Below are 16,597 nucleotides of genomic sequence, written 5' to 3' on the forward strand. Positions count from 1 at the left end.
GATATGCAAAAGAGTGGGAAATCATGCTAATATAAACTCAAGGTCAGACAGCCAAATAAAGAGATGATGCACAGGACGGAGGACCATTTCCCAAGGGAAGAGGTGCTTTTTCCTCCAGGGGACCAGGATTCATTATTGAATAACTAAGATGTTGACTGTCTCAGCCCCAGGAGGACACCAGCCTGGGTCGCTGCCTCCGTGCCTGCTCCTGCCTCTGTGCCTGCTCCCCAGGCAGAGCTGATGAAATGGGCACTTGGGCCAGGGTCACTGGGAGTTCAGAGCAGCCCGCACAGCAATGAGCTGGAAGCCTTTCAATTAGGTTCACGAGATGATGAAGTCATCCTGGATCCCAATCAGCTGATTAAAAATAATCACATTCCATTCCCAGAGAACTTGAGTGTTTTAAGGGTAGGGGAAACTCTGATACTTTTATATGATTATCTCATTGTAACGACTTGGAAGATGGAAAGGAAACCAGTGTCTTCCCAGCAGCCACCACTGCCGGGGCACCCTGCTGGCTGCTTTTGCCTTGTTCCTGAATCAAGTCTGGAAGGCAGAGCTTCATCTTGGAGATGAGGAGGCTGCAGGGTGCAGGAACTTCAGGCAACTTTCTAATCTAAACAACAATGGAGAGAAAGTCGGTTCCGTTTGACTCTGCATCCAGCCTAGCCACAGCCTCCAGTCCACGTCCTTCTCCCTCCAGCCTGACCAACAGCAGATTCCCAGCAGTGCCCTGTTTGTCCCCCAGGCTGGCTGACACACTCCACTGTGGCTGCACATTCACTCAGCAATGCTCAGCGGCTGATGCTAACACTCATGTACCAAGGCACTGCTACTCTAGGTGCCATTCACCACATTTCTGGAACACATTCCTCAAGCAAATAGGCAAAAGCGTTCTCCTTTTCAATATGAAACCTTGCCTTGGGCTTCACTTGCCATCACCACAAGGCTTGTGCCCTCCAGCCCTCTTCCTTCCACCCACACATAGTCCTGGCCTCCGGGTCTCAGGTCAACGCCCTTGTTGCACAGTCAGACCCGAGCCCATCAGCTGGATGTGGCCACTGCCCCTCCTTCCAGTCATCTCTGCTCCTCAAGAGGAACTTACCTCAGGGCCCATGTCCTTGAGTACCCCAGGACTGGGAGCTCCTTCCTCCTCTCTACATTGTATCCCTCTCAGTTCCTTGAAGATCCTGCCTGAGATAAAGGAAAGCAAAGGACTCAGCTTAGACTCTTAATTGTTTCACTTTATGCAAAACAATCTCTCTGCTTCGCAGTGTCTGCAAGTGCCCTCCTCCTGGGACTGTAGGATCCCTTTGGTTGTTTGCGGGCACACACATGCACACTATGGCCACAGGCCCCTTGTCGGCCGTAGTACCTGGAATGCAGCAGGCCAGGGAATCACTGTCTCCCTTCTGTACAATGAGGCATTGTCTTGCAGACAAGAGCCCTGTTCAAGCCTTGCCAGTGGCCTCTGTGGTCCCCAGGGCAGCCCATGGAGGCAGGAAGAGGTCACTGATATTGGCAGGACTGGTGGCAGGCTTTTACCTTCAGCTCAGCCGGGTTGAGAAATTGTCTCTCTCCTGAAATCAGGGGGCGCTAGAGGACTGAGAAGCACAAATCAAACTCGTGGGCAACCAGCTAAGCAGAAGAGGTGCCGGGTGCATGTTTCCATGGAGGAACAGAACTCCTAGCCCAGTCTTCTCCATGGAGACCATCCACCTGCTCTCCTCCCTGTAGGAACATCTCCCTGGGAAATGCACCAAGCATCAGGAGCTTTTATAGGGAGCCCAGAGTGGCAGCAAAGGGCTCTGGAGGGTCCCAGGGCTCCGAGATAGAACATCACTAAGAAAGAAGGATAGCTTCTGGTGGCCCCTTAGCAGACAGTCTGGGTAGCCATCCAAACCTAGTGACCATTGCTTTCTACTTTTCTAAAAGGACTAAACTCTCATCAATGCTGCTGTCATCTGAGTGATGGTGGATCTTAGACATATTTTAATTTTGCAGCCAAGAGATTTCCCTACGTTTCATTTTATATGACTATAACTAACAAATGACTAATGCTCACATGCTGTTTTCCGATTCACAGAATGCCTTCACAGACATTATTGCATGTAACTGTCCTACCCCGCTGTGAGGGCAGGAAAGTTGTTCTGTTTAACAGATGAGGAAATTCGCATTCTCTCTACACCACCAGCTCAAAAAGCAGGAAAACAGGATTCAAACCTGGTTCCGTTGACTCCAGGTACCAAGTCCTTGCCCGGATTTACCCTTGTGAAAACACCTCCTAGTTTTTCTAGTGCTTCGCCTGATCCGTGAGAAGTAACGTCCCACTACTTCTTGAATGTGTCAGATCCAGGAAAACGTGGAACTCCTTTCTGCACAGACAAGTAAATCACACCTTAGAGGAATGACCTGATTCCTCCAACAGCGGCGTGGAGCAGCACGTGGGTCAGGATGCTGGACTGCAGTAATAACCACGGCGGCAAGGGTACTAAACATGGAGCAAGGAGCATCTGCAAGGCTCTAGAACACTCTTGGGTCTTGTGCCCATGCTAATCTGTGAGTAATGTAGCTTTGTTCATTTCAAGAAAATATTATTGACATATTGGGAAGTAGGACCAGCTACTACTTGTTCTGTTGTTGTTTATTTGTTTGTTTTGGTTATGGTGCTGGGGAGCAAACCCAGGTACCAATTGAGCCATATCCCAGCCCCCACTACTTGTTAATTAGGGAAGCATGACAGGTGTGCGTGATCACAGGGTGGGTATGCAGGTGAGTTCCAGGGTGCTACGAGAATGCAGAGGAAGTTGAAATCCCAAAGACGTGCCGTCGTTGAAGAAAGCTTCGCAGATGCCGTGGAATTCACAGTCATAGAACTGGAATAATGAAAATCTTCAGTTTTTGCTTCTCCCTACCTGTGAGGCGAACCCAGCAAAACTGGAATAGTCAGCTTCTGGCTTTTAGAGAAGTGCGAGGAATAAATGAGGTGATCTCACAAGCGCTAGAGAGCCCTGAGTGTGGTTCCAGACACTCCCCAGCATGCAGTAAATGCTCCCTGCCCTGATGGTAACAGCGGCACATCCTGAGCATCAGCCTCCAGAGGAGCCCCTTTCTCCTGCCTCCATTTCAAAAATAAGTTCAAGGACGTCTTTCATGTGAGTCCTTCCCCAGCCACTCCAGAGGGGAGTGGCCGCCTCCTCCACTTGTGCTTAATTACATTGGTCCCGGGCTCTGATGCCCACATCTGCCCTGTGCCACGACTTCCTGCTGCGGGCGTGTCTCCTGTCACCCTCTATCCTTAGCCAGTGCTGATCTCTTGGTGCCTTTTACGTGCTCTGTGAATGGTTGGCAAATATATTAGGGATCCAAAGATCAGTAAGAACATGGACCTTAACTTTATGAAGCTCACAGTGCGAATTTTAGATTATAGAGCACTTTATTCTATAAATACCCATTGAGCCCCTGCCCACATGCTAGGCAAGGTGCTCAAGTGCCAGTCTACAATTCTGTTTGCTTCCTTATAAAACTATCCTCACTTAGTGGAAGGCCAGGCAAATAGAACAAAATTACCGGATCACAGAGCTTTGGGCCCTTTAGGTACCCCAATTTCCCGAGTAACAGAGGATCCAAGTGGACCCAAACTCTGAGGTTGTCACCATGTGAGACACCTCACCAACTTCACGAAGCTGCTGTTGGTCTCCAAGAGGTCAGCAGGCCCCTTACTGGATACGAGGGTATGTCAACCTCAGGCTGCGATGAAGGGAAGACAAGAGGCAGCAAACTGCCCCTGGGGGTGACAGCCGTGCTGCTGACCCCTGTGTGAGTGCAGGACACCAGGGGACAGGCTGCGATCAGAAGAAAGGGAAGGGCCCTTCCCAGGTAGGTGCCTGGAGGAAGGGGGCAGGCTATGCAGCCAGGCTCCATGCTTTCACACTGCAAGGACGGGGACAATCTAGAGTCAGGGAGGCCACACAGTGTAACCAGCCTTCTGCCCCTGGGTGTTTGGCCTGCGGTATCACGCAGCAGGCTGGTGCAGGGCAGACCGATGTGTATGACAACAAGTCTAAAGAGCTCCTGTTGGCATCTGAGACCCGTCATCCACCGTGTGGTACAGTGTCAGCCAGGCCAAGAGAACTGTGGGTCCCAGGCACCCTGCCAACATGGGCTCCATCCTGCAGCATCATGACATTGATCCCAATGTGATTCAGAGGACACTTTGTCGTGATGTCTAGGGCTACCTTTCCCTGTCCCCCAAACAGTTAGGCCCCCAAGAGCTTCAATCACTGACACATCTCAGGTTTCATGGCCACACCTGATGCCTAGTACATGCTCAATAAAACTTGCCGGATGAGAACTTGCTAAATGCTCCACCGTGCGCACCACATATAAATGTCAGCTGTCAAGAGTTGTTCTTTCTCAAGGAACTTATTACTTTTTGTTCTTCCAATACATGATTGGTCCGTTTTGAGAAGAGCAAGTAAACACAAAGACATTGCATTTCTCTTCCTTAACTTCTTTGAATGCCATCCTCCTTCCCTCTCCCCTCCCCCACCGCCTCACTCCCCCACTGGGGGAAGAACAGACCCAAGTTCACTCCGGCACATGAGCCCTGCGCAAGGGTATGTGAGGATAATGAATCCATGGAAAGTCAACAGAAATATTTATCCCTAGTCCCTTCGTGTCAGGCTCTGACAGCTTGCCTTCTGTCTCCACCACTATGTTCATGTCAATAAATCTGCTAAACCCCTCCACCCACCTGCTCTCTTCCCAAGGCAGAGAAGCTGTGAAGAATGGCTGTTCTGTCTTAAAAGAAAATCACACCACTCCTCAAGGCACATTTGAAGTGCACCTTGACAGAGAACCGTGCCTTTGGAAACCTTGTCTAAAATATCTAAGTCTGAAAAATTAGGTGCTGACCTCATTGTGATACAACAGCTGCAGTCACACTGTAGGTAGAGTGTGTGTGTGTGTGAGTGTGAGAGAGAGAGAGAGAGAGAGAGAGAGAGAGAGAGAGAGAGAGAGAGAGATTTGAAGCCTTTCCCTTGCAGAGATCACAGTGTAATGAAGGAAATGTCCGTCTTCCTAACTTTTGACTCAGGTCAGAGTTTCAGCCATTCTATTGAGTCGACCATATTTCTGAAATAGAAGCCTTGGAAACACAAAAACTCAAAGTCAAATTCCAGTTTCCACCTCAGCTATATAACAATCAGGCACATTACTTAACCTCTTTGATCCTCATTTATCACAGGTACGCACTGGGGCAACGTGAGTTAGAAGATAACACAGGGGTCACATCAGAAAACACGCATTAAACACAGAGCTCAGCATCTGGCACTTAGTAGGACTTCACATAACAGGCTGGGGGATTTATCCCACTTCATGGACACACAGAGGTGTTCAATATGACCAGCCACCCACTGAGGCAATGATGTGCCTGGTTCTCTTTCCTTCCCTGGGGATGGTTACGACATTGAAGTAGGATGGCAGAGTTGAGAGGAGAGTGAGGGGGAAAGACCAGGAGTTCTTAGGTGCTGTTACTGGCGCCCAGGGTTAGGGACCCCATGAATGCTCCTGCAGAGGTCGCCAATCTCCCCAGGAAGGAGAAGGCACTAAAGCTGGGGCCTCATTGTCTCCAAGTGTCCAGCTGAATTTGAGCCAGTCCCCTTCCTTCTGGGGCCTCAATTTCCTACATGAAAGAAAGTGTTTGGATTAGATCAAGTAGTCAAGCATGACAGCAGGTGCTCAGGAGGAAGAGAGCCCTGGAAGGGAGGACTCCAGAGGCCCAGCTGAGGCTGCCCCGGCCTTCAAGGTCAACAGCTCCGTGTTCATCTGTTTGAGGTTCTCAGCTCCTGTCTCCTGCAGGAAATTTAATGTGAGCAACAGATGACTTTCAATGCTAAAGTGTTAACCAAGAGCAAGACAAACAAGCAAGGGTCCAACTTCTAGAGACACAAAATCACCTCTCTATAAAGTAACAAAAAGCCATTTACAAAGCTGCAGCCATTTCAATCCTCTGAAAATCAACTGCAGCTGTACAACACCTCTGAAAACCACTGCAGTTCTGGGAAGACCAGGGAACCCACCATGGCCTTGCCCAGAACGGCTCCCAGTTCCACCCCAGTCTATCAACAGGTCACCCAGGTTACAGGAGACAATGAAAAGAGTACACCTCACTGCCACTCCCAGGGACCTCCCCAGAGGCAGGGAATTGTCAGTTCAAGGACAAAGGCATTCATTCTCCCCAAGTTCCCTGTTCCGGCATTTGGATCAGCATCCCCTTATCAGAGAGAACATTTGGCCTTTGTTTTTTGGGGATTGGCTTACTTTGCTTAGCATGATATTCTCCAACACCATCTATTCACCTGCAAATGCCATAATTTCATTCTCTTTTAATGCTGATTAGTATTCCATAGTGTATATGTCCCATGGTGGAATGAGATGGACATCATCACCCTAGGTACATGTATGACTGCACATATGGTGCAACCCTACAGTGTGTACAATGAGAAAAATGAAAAGTTGTGCTCCATTTTTATACAATGAATCAAAATGTATTCTGCTATCTTGTATAACTAATTAGGAAAAAAAGAGAGGAAGGGAGGGAGGGAGAGAGAAAAAGAGAGAAAGCTAAAAAAAGAAATTCAAAAAAGAACAGAGGTATCAAGCAGAGCAGATGACTTTACTGTCCTGAGGCCAAACTCCTTTTAAGGCAAGCAATAGATCAATAAACTAGGCAAGGAATAAACTGTCAAAGTAGCCAGGGACTTTAGAGATGCTTGGGGAAGATGAGGCATCCCATGCATCCTGAGTTGATCACAGGCCGTGCATGCACTCAGCAGAGATGGAAGAAAAACACAGTACTGATCTTTAGAGTCTGTGTGCTTGCCTATACAGAGATGTGAAAAGAGAGCCATCCCAGGCAAAAGAAAATCCAGAGTACATGTGACACTGCCTAAAGTTTGAATATAAATGTAAATCTATTCTTCCAATCCATGCTCAGTACACACAAAATCTTCTCCAGAATAGACCATGTGCTGGGCCACAAAATAGAAACAGGTTTTAGTTCATGTAAGAAGATAGAAATCATGCAAAGTCTATCTTTTTACAATAGTGAAATTAGACATTGACAAAGAAAGATATCTGAAAAATCCCTAATATTTAGAAATTAAAACAATATGAATTTGGTGTCAACACACCTTATATATAATCAGAGATATGATAAATTATGGTATAATGGTGTATTAAGAATTGAATGCAAAAAAACAATATGAAAAAAAACATTTAAAAATCACAAAGAAAATTCATAAAATATTAACAAAAATTTATCACAACATAATCAAATGTATGAGTTGCAGCTAAAGCATTGCTTAGAGGTAAATGCATAGCTTTAAACACCCATATTAATAATTTAAACTTCCACTTTAAGAAAAAGAAGAACAAGAAAAACACAAAACAGACAGAAGGAAGGAAAAATAAAAATTGAAGTGTAAATCAAGGAAATGGAAGCAAAAAAATAGGGAAAATAAATGAAGACAAAATTTATATTTTTAACAAGATAACAAGATCAGTAAGTCTTTAGCTAGGTTGACACAGAAATAAAAGATACCAATTGCCAAAATCAGGAATAAAAGAATATTTATTCATCATAAGAATTGTAAGAATATTTTACTCACATGTGACAGTCCTATATTTCAAAAAATTCCTAAGGAGTGTACAAAAAAAACTACCAGAATAAGTGAGTTTAGGAAGTTTGCAGTTTGTAGTAGCAATGAACAATCCAACATTGAAGTTTGATGCAATTCAAAAAGAAATATTTAGAACAAATTTCAACAAATAAGAGCATTGTATATACTCTGGAAACTATGATATTGATGGGAGAAATGGAAAAATATTCCATGTGCACGCATTTGAAGACTTAACACTGGAGAGTAACAGTTCTGTGTAATTTAACCTCTACATTCAACACAATCCCTATCAACATCTTAGCCAAACTTTTAATAAAATTAACAAGATCGCCTGCATTTATATGCCAATAAAAAGGACAGAGAAGAGCCAAACAATTTGAAAAAGAACAAAGATGGAGAACACCATCCAGCTTCAAAACCTGCCATAGTGCTATAGTCATCAAGAAAGTAGGAAAGGACAGCTATATGCTGTACTCATCACTGGAATGGAATTAAGTGCCTGGAAAAGAAGAAGTTCCTCATTAATTATGACCAATGAGTTTTCAACAAGGACACACAAGCAATGCAGAGTGGTGATCTTTTCCAAAAATGGCAAATGGTACTGCAAAAAAAAAGGGGCTGTAGCTCAGCGGTTGAGCACTTGCCTTACACGTGCGAGGCACTGGGCTCGATCCTCAGCACCACATAAAAATAAATCATTTTTTTTTAAAAAAGGAGATCCATTTACAAAAACAACCACAGACTTCTGTTTCCTTCACACACACACACACACACACACACACACAAAACTAACTGCAAACAGATTATATGTTAAATATGGGAGTTTATTTTTTTTTTTGTGTGTCTTTTTTGGAACTGGGGGTCGAACCCAGGGCTTTGCAAATGCAAGGCAGACGCTTTGCCACTGAGCTACATCAAATATGGGAGTTTAAATGATAAAACTTCTAGAAGACTCAAATCTTTGGTTAGACAAAAAGTCATGAGACACAATATCAAACGCATGAGTCATTAACAGGAAAAAATACCAAAAGAAGGTAAATTAGACTCAATTAAAACATTTGCACTTCAAAAGACATCATTAATAAAGATTTTTTTAAAAGCTACAATAAAAAAGTGAGCAAAGAATTTTTTTTTTCTTGTAAATCCGTGAGATTTAACCCAGGGATCCTTTACCACTGAGATACATCCCCAGCCCTTTTTATTTACTTTTTAATTTTGAGACAGGGTCTCATTAAGTTGCTTAGGGCCCTCCTAAGTTGCTGAGGTTGGCTGTGAACTTGCAATTCTCCTGTCCCAGCCTCCCAGATTGCTAGGATTGCAAGTGTGCACCACCACGCCCAGCAGGCAAAAGATTTGAAACAAGAGCTCTCTGAATTAGTCAGCTTGCTATCAATATGACAAAACACCCAGGATAATCGACTCTGAAAGAGGGAAAGTTCGTTTTAGCTCAGTTTCAGAGGTTCCAATCCATGGTCTCTGGGACCATTGCTTCTGGGCTTGTGGCAAGACAGTCCATCATGGTGGGAGCACATGACAGAAGAGGCTGCTCCTTTTATGGCAGCTGGGAGGCCAAGAGAGAGGGGAAGGAGCTGGTGTCCCAATGTCCCCTTCAAGGAGACACTCCAGTGCCCTAACTTCTTCAAAGTTCCACCACCTCCCAGTAGCACCATGGGCTGGAAACCAAGCTTTTACCACACGGGCTTTGGAGAGCCTTTCAGATCCCAATATAATATTCACCAATAAGGAAGATAAGTGACTAATAGGCACATGGAGTGGTCCTTATCATGGATAATTAGTCAAATTCCACCATCACTGTCATGGCTGCAATAAAAATGCAGACATTGTCAAATGTTGACAGGGACATGGAGTAACTGGAACCCTACACATTGTGATGGGAACTAAAAGTGGTACAGCCCTTCGGAAAACAATGAAGAATGTTAACCATTAATCTTATGAAACCCAATAGACCTCTTTTGGGATTCCCAAAAACAAAAATAAGTCTCCCTGAGCCTTGCTCATGAACACACATAGTATCCTGATTCAAAATAGCCCAAACTGTCAACAACACAACTGTCTGTCGCAGAGTAGATGCACAAACAAAACTCACGATGACCACACATTGGAATCCTACCTGGTGATCAAAGGAACAAATACCGATACCTGCTCCGACAAAAACAAACCACAAAAATGTTATGTCAAGTGCAAGGAAACCAGAACCCAAGACCACCTACTATATATTCCATCCATGAGAAATATCCGGAAAGACTAGTTAAGAGTCACAAAAATAAATCAGTTTGTCTGAAGCTGGGGGTAAGGTGGGGATTGACTGAAAATGGGCTTGAGGAAATATTGGGGAGAGGAGGTGGAGATGTTCTAAAACTGGGTTTTGGTTAAAGGTGCACGACTCTGAACTAAACTTTCTAAAACTCATTGAAATGCATACCTGTAATAGGTGAATTTTATGGATTGTCAATTACAAATGAAGCTGTAAAAAATAGAAAGCAGACAGGCAGCTGCAAATGAAAAAGAAAAAGAACAACCCTCTCCGACTACCACCCAGCTTAATGTTCTTTGTGTCTCTCACACTGTGTGTAGCTAAGACCCTTGATCCCACTCCATTTCTGCCAGCCCTTGAGGTCTGAGGAGACCCCATGCCTTGATTCCCCTGAATTTCTCAATTCTTCTTGCTAGGTAACGCTTCCCTGCTTCCACGACCCATAATTTACACATCTCAGAGCAGATCCCTTACATGTGCCTCTTTCCTCTGCCAGATTCAAGTTGAGCAGATCCTCAGATTACCCAGACAATAACTGTTTTATAGTCTAATAATGTTTCCTTCTGCATTTTTGAGCAGGAAGTCCTGTGTGGGGGAGAGTTACTATTTTCTGGTATAAAATTTACCAATAAGATTGAGTGCACATAAAATGCTCTCCCTTGGCCATAGCAGAGCTGTTTTCTCCACCTCCAAACCCCACTGGGCAAGGACATGCGTGGGCAGCACAGGAGCTCAGTACCGAGTTTGGATTCAGGCTGACTGCGGCTCTGAACCCGCAGCTGTGTGGAGCATCACCGCCTGCGCTGCTCTTCTGACTTTGATTGACTGGACAGTCCCGCATTCTGGAAGACGGTCTCCTCTGCGAGTGGATTTGTCCTCAAGACATGTGGGGATTACAACTGCAGGGCCATCTATGGTATGTGACAACCTCAGGCTGTGAAGCTCGGGCAAAGCCGGCAGGCAGATGCTAGGTGGAGCTTACTTGTAGAGATCTCTGTGCTCACCTGCCAGCACCTTAGACTGCAAGGATGTCATCCTGCAATCACCCCAAGTCCTCAGCCTATGTGGTGCCAAGAGCAGGTCCTGTGTTCTGTCTCAAGTCACAGAAAATAGAGTCTAGATAAATAATAGTGACTTCGTGTGAATCCTAACCGGTGTATCACTATCGGTTCCCCCCACACCCTCCTCTGGGGATACGCGTCCTCAGGAGAGCCCACCCACCTCAGCATTCTCCCACTGTTGAGAATTCAACATGTCTGGTCTAGCTCAGCTTGTCCATCTTCATCGTGGTTGTCAGAATAATTTTTCAAAGAAATATAATCACCTTCATGCTCATTTCTCCTAGCACACTCCCCCCACCTCTGGGATAAATCTGGACACCAAGCCTCGCACCCACCCTGACAGCCCACCTCCGCTGGGTTCAGGTCTCCTGCAAGCAGCAATCTGTCAGACCACTTGTGTGTCCTGAACAAGCCTCCCTTGTCCGTGGTCAGTGCCTAGCACTCGGCTGCCACCTCCGCTGGCTTCTTCCTCTGCAAATGTTCACTGCTTCTTTGAGCCTCAACTGCAAGGTAACCTCCTCTCTGAGATCTTTCCAAATTGAACTCCACCCCAGTGATAGTCACTTCCTTCTCTTTGTCCCGTGGAACCTCAGGGATACATCTTTGAAAGTATCTTTGTGCCAATGCAACATAGTTGCTCACATGCCAGCCCCCCAGCAAGACCTCACAATTCTCCAAGGCTGCCATGTCTTGTGTTTGCTATGTGTCACCTATGGGGTGGAAGAGGAGAAACAGAAAATAACTGGTAACTAGTTAATAATAAGATATCATGAGGAAGAAGGAGGAAGAGGCAGGACTACTCCAAGCCTTATAGCTTGGGGAAGCCACAGGAGTTAAAGGAAGAGCTGAGAGGAAGAGGGCAGAGGAGGCTTTGAGGAAGAAGACATTTACCACACGTGTGTGGGGGTGGGGTCATGGGCTTCCCTAGGGGTTGTCAGGAGGACAATGTGTCTGTGAGTCTGAAAGATCCTCCCTGTCTGAGGCTCAGGAGAAACGTCACATTTGGAAGTACAAACTTTTAAAAATCACTGGCTTGGGGATATCATCATAGGTCTTAAGTCTACATAAAGTAGGACGATAATTAATGACGTTGCATACTGGTAATTTGCCAAGACAGCAGATTTTAGGTGCCCTACACACACACACACACACACACACACACGACCACATGAGATTGAGATGATGGGTATGCAAATCTGCTTGACTACAGAATTCACTCCTTCAGTATGGATATCAAGAAAAGTATATCAAAGCATCATACTGTACACCTAAAATATATGTAATAATAAAAGTATATGTTTAAGAAGCCTGGGTAATCAAAGATTTAAATAGCAAACATCAAGATGATGAGAAGATAAGCCATAGACTGGGAGAAAACATTTGTGAAAGACACATTACATAAAGGATTCTATCCAAAATATACAGAGGACATTTAGAATTCTGGGCAAAAGACCTAAGCAGACACCCCACAAAAAAAAAAAAGATGGGCAGATGACAGGTAGACATATGAAAAGTTGCTCCACATTACACATCATTAGGGAATTGCAAATTACAGCAATTATGAGATACCAACTAGAGCAGCCAAAATCCAAACCACTAACACAGCCAAATGCTAGTGAGGATGTGAAGTGACAGGAGGTACCAGTCGTTGCTGGTGGGAGTGCAAGATGGCGCAGCCACTTCGGAAAAGATTGGTGGTTTCTCCCAGCACTAAACACACTCTTATCACATGATCCAACCAACAATCCCAGTCTCTGGTATTTACACAGATGAATGGAAAACATGTGTACAAAAGAAAATAAAACTGCATGCAATTGTTTACAGCAGCTTTGTTTATAATTGCTGAAACTAGGAAACAGCCAAGATGTCCTTTGGTGGGAAATGGAGAAATAAACTGTGGTACATCCAGACAATGGAGTATTATTCAGTGATAAAATTGAACTATGAATCCATTAGAAGACATAGAAGGGACTTAAATGCACATAACCAAATAGAAGAGTTCAGTGTGAAAAGGATACAACTTGTAAAATCACAAATACACAATATTCTGGAAAAGGCAAAACTATGGAGACATTTTTTTTCTTTTTTTAAAGTATGTTACCAGGGGTTGGAGGAAGAGAGGCATAAATAGACCAGGCCCAGAGGGTTTTTAGATCTGCAAAACTATTCTGCAGAATTCTACAGAGATGGATGTTTGACAAACTTAGAACAGACACCACCAAAAGCAAATCCTCAGGTGAACTGTGGACTTCTTCAGGTGTCCACAATGTTTCTGTTGGGCTACCGCACATGAGCCACTCTGGCAGGATGTTGATAACGGGAGAGGCTGCCCATGTTTGGGACAGGGAACTCTCTAAACTTTCCACTGCATGTTGCTAGGAACTTAAAACTACTATTAAAAAATGAAGCTTATCAGCTTAAAGTAGAGAGAAGAATAAGAGTCAAGAACTGAGAAGAGGAAAACTGCAGCCCCTCAGAACACGGGAAGGAGATGTGTTCCTCAGATTCTTTCTGCCCCAAGGTCTTGTGAGGAGGCAGGGGTGGCCGCCTGTCTGTTTGGGGCTCTGGGATTCTAAGTGCTGTTTATACCGCCTTCAACTGTCTGTTTTCAGCTCCATCCTCACCCCACGTTCCAAAATGCCTGATGTCAACAATTCCTGGGTCTTGCTCAGTGTCTGAGGTGCAGACTGCCTCCACTCTATCTCCTCTTCCTCCCCCTGGCATTAAGCTTTTGAAGTCCATTAAGGTTAATTAGCATCTGTCCTTCAACTTTCCTGCTCCAGAATCTCTGGCCACGTTCTCCTCCCCACTCTGCTACTTTTTGGGATTAAAGCCAGATTAGCAGTGCTGCAGGAGACAGGCGAGGTAAATGTCTACAGTCAAAATGCCAGCTTTAACAGGAACTCAGTTCTTTTCATCAACTCTTCAGAAGGCCAGATGGCCCTGTCTCAAACACTGAGTTTTTTACCCTGAAATCACAGGGATTTTAATTCTGAGATGACTGTAGATACTGCTGAAGTTGGAGTTTGGTCATAGACTCGTTATTTCCAAGCAAGCACATTCCAAATGCTGTAGGTGCTCAATAAACACTTGTGGATTGATATCTGCTTATTGCTGCCTATCACTTAGATGTCCTCTCCAAATTCCTGACACACACACAAATCCATTCTCAGATGGAGCAAAGACCCTTGTCTTAGTCCATTTTCTGAAGCTAATAACACCATCCCACAGACTGTAGGCACTAAATAAACCAACCAACCACCTGGAGGGAGATGCAAGGGAGCGGGCACCGACTCGTGGAGCCTGTGCTCAGAAACCCATAGCAGTAAGCCAGGAAAGACTTGGCCTTTTCCATTTCTTAAAAAAACAAAAACAAAAAAAACCAATTTCATCTTTAATTTTTCTCTGCACCTAGGTTTTGAAACTGTGGTCCCTTTCAGTAGTGCTGATGGGGAAAGATACAATGTGGCTCTGAGGACAGCCTTGGGGGCAACAGTTAGGTGGTGAGACCCTAGAGAAGCCTGGGCAGAGACCCAGGAGGGCAGAGCCAGCATTGCCTGCTCACCAGCACCTCTCAAGCCAGATGGTGCCTTTCCGTGTTTCCAGAGGATCCCTGTTTAGCTTTGAAATGAGTGGCCCTGTTCTCATCCAGCAGCTCTTCAATCCCTAGTTCATATCCCTAATGCACCTGGACATGAGCCAGTGAGACTGCAGTTTGGAAAATTAGTGTGGCCCATCATCCCACAGTGTTGATTTTATTTAATAATAAATACCTTTATGAATTATTATTGCATAAAACAGTAACAGTTATATTATGGGATGAGGCAAAGCTCATTGCGATGCTTTTAAAGATGAAAGGAATAATTCCCCAAAGCATTTCATCCACAGGCAATGAATGCCTGGAGCTCTGGCCCCCAGAACCCTGCTCTCTGCCTCCTTCAAGGTAGCGCTTCCCTTACGCTGTTCGCATCCTCAGTGCGACCTGGGCCCTGGCCCAAGCCAGGCGGTGACTGAGAGAGGATCTCCATCCCCAGGGATTTTGCATCTGGCTGTGTAAGAGGACACAGCATGCGGCTCCTGAGGGGACACTGAGGCGGGTGAGGAGCCAGACAGCATGTTGAGGGGACAACAATGCTGTGAAAGGGATTGGAGTGACCTCTATGAGCAGACGACTCTCAAAGCAAAACTTAAGCCTTGAGAAGGAGCCCGCTGTGCAGATCTGGGGTGTCTCCAGGCAGAGGGCGGGGCAAGCAGAACCCCGAGACAGGAGGGAGCTGTGTCCAAGGACACACGTCCAACAGCACACTGGGGTTCGAGGAATGAGGGGACTCCGTGGGCGGAGGGGACCACTTTCCACACATTTGATGCCAGAGTCAGAAGCACTGAAGAGCCAGCTTCCAGGCTCCCCGAGACCTACTGATTCCGCATCTAAGAGGCAGGGTCCAGGTTCTCCGGGGATTCTTCCCCACCACACCTACACCCGAAAGTTTAAGAACATTGTTTTAAAGAAATTCAAGTTGACACATTTTTGAAAGAATAATGTCAGCTAAGGTGACTCTCGGAATTTCTTCACAGATCAGACTTCAATGATGTCTTTCAAAACTCCACCTTATATCCTTTCCTAGTGAACCCAAAACTTCCTCAGACTCCCTTTTTCAGGTGTTATGGTGTGAATATATGTGTCCCTCCAAAATCTGTATATTGGAACCTGACCTCCAAGGTGGTGGTATTAGGAGGTGGAACCTTAGGGAGGTGACAAGGTCAGGAGGTCAGAGCTCTCAGACATGGGATAAGATTTTTATAGAAGAGACTCAAGGGAGCTGGTTAGCCCTTCTTACCCCTCCACTATCAAAGGACAAGAAGGTGCCATCTGTGAAGAACAGGGCCTGGCCAGGCACCAAACCTGCAGGGGCCTTGGATCTTGAACTTCCCAGTCCCCAGAACTGTAAGAAAAAAACCCTATGTTGATTTTAAATTATCCAATGTAACATATTTTGTTACAGTAGCGCAAAGACATCTGGGTGACTTTGAGGGAGGACAGAGAAGATGATTCACCTCAGGATAAAAGGGGCTGATATTTCAGAGGAGAACCGGTTGTCCCCCTGGACTGCTGTGGCCGCCCATGCTTGGTTCCTCATGTGAAATGAGGAAGCACTGGCACTTGAATGGCAACAGCTGTTCTCATGAATTAACTGTCTCTGAATTTAGAAAATTGCTGTGTTCCACCAGACTATCTTCCCAGCTGGTTAAATGAAGACAAACAGAGACAATTATTATGATTTTGTGCAGTGGTGGGGGGTTTTCTACAGAAGTTACAGTATTTCTATATTTTTTACATTAGAGATAAAACGAGATAAATGACTTCAATTTTCTTGGAATTTCAATTACAGGGATGGAATTGTCCCCGAGATAAGAGAGAAGTTGAGAATTCAGAATTCAGAGACATCCTATTAAAGACAAGCTCTGGATCATCCGTGCCCACAGCACTGTGGGGTGCAGGACCCTCAGATCTGCTCTTATCTGCAACTGCATTAGTAGTTTCTTCTTGGCATGTACCAGTTTCTCAGCGAAGGGAG

This window comes from Marmota marmota, unplaced genomic scaffold (assembly GCF_001458135.2).
Source record: "Marmota marmota marmota unplaced genomic scaffold, marMar, whole genome shotgun sequence".
NCBI lineage: Eukaryota > Metazoa > Chordata > Mammalia > Rodentia > Sciuridae > Marmota > Marmota marmota.